The sequence below is a fragment of the Otolemur garnettii genome, unplaced genomic scaffold (genome assembly GCF_000181295.1).
Source record: "Otolemur garnettii isolate 467f Iridium unplaced genomic scaffold, OtoGar3 scaffold00043, whole genome shotgun sequence".
Lineage (NCBI taxonomy): Eukaryota > Metazoa > Chordata > Mammalia > Primates > Galagidae > Otolemur > Otolemur garnettii.
Genome location: NW_003852438.1, coordinates 2,866,225 through 2,866,563, shown reverse-complemented (window position 1 = coordinate 2,866,563; position 339 = coordinate 2,866,225). Strand labels below are relative to the sequence as shown.

The following is a 339-nucleotide window of genomic DNA, read 5'->3' as shown; positions in this document are numbered from 1 at the left end:
ATAAAAAGCCAGAAAAATAGTAGGTTGATAAAAAGTATCTGAATAAGCTTTAGGATTATGGAGGTAAATGCCAGAGAATCAGTTAAAAAGACATGAAATTAGTTGCTTCTGGCAAGGAGGAAATGAGAGAGGGTGGGCGGGACAACTACTAGTTTTTAGTAATAAACTTTGCAAAACCTTTTTTTCTTTTTTTTTTTTTTTTTTTTTTTTTTGTAGAGACAGAGTCTCACTTTTTCGCCCTCGGTAGAGTGCAGCGGAGTCGCTCCAGCAACCTCCAACTCCTGGGCTTAGGCGATTCTTCTGCCTCAGCCTCCCAAGTAGCTGGGACTACAGGCGCCC

General features: G+C 41.0%; 1 pseudogene; it reads right to left on the bottom strand.

Moving 5' to 3' along the window:
- LOC100940400 overlaps positions 1-339 on the bottom strand; it is a 4,663-nt pseudogene that overhangs the window by 4,049 nt on the left and 275 nt on the right.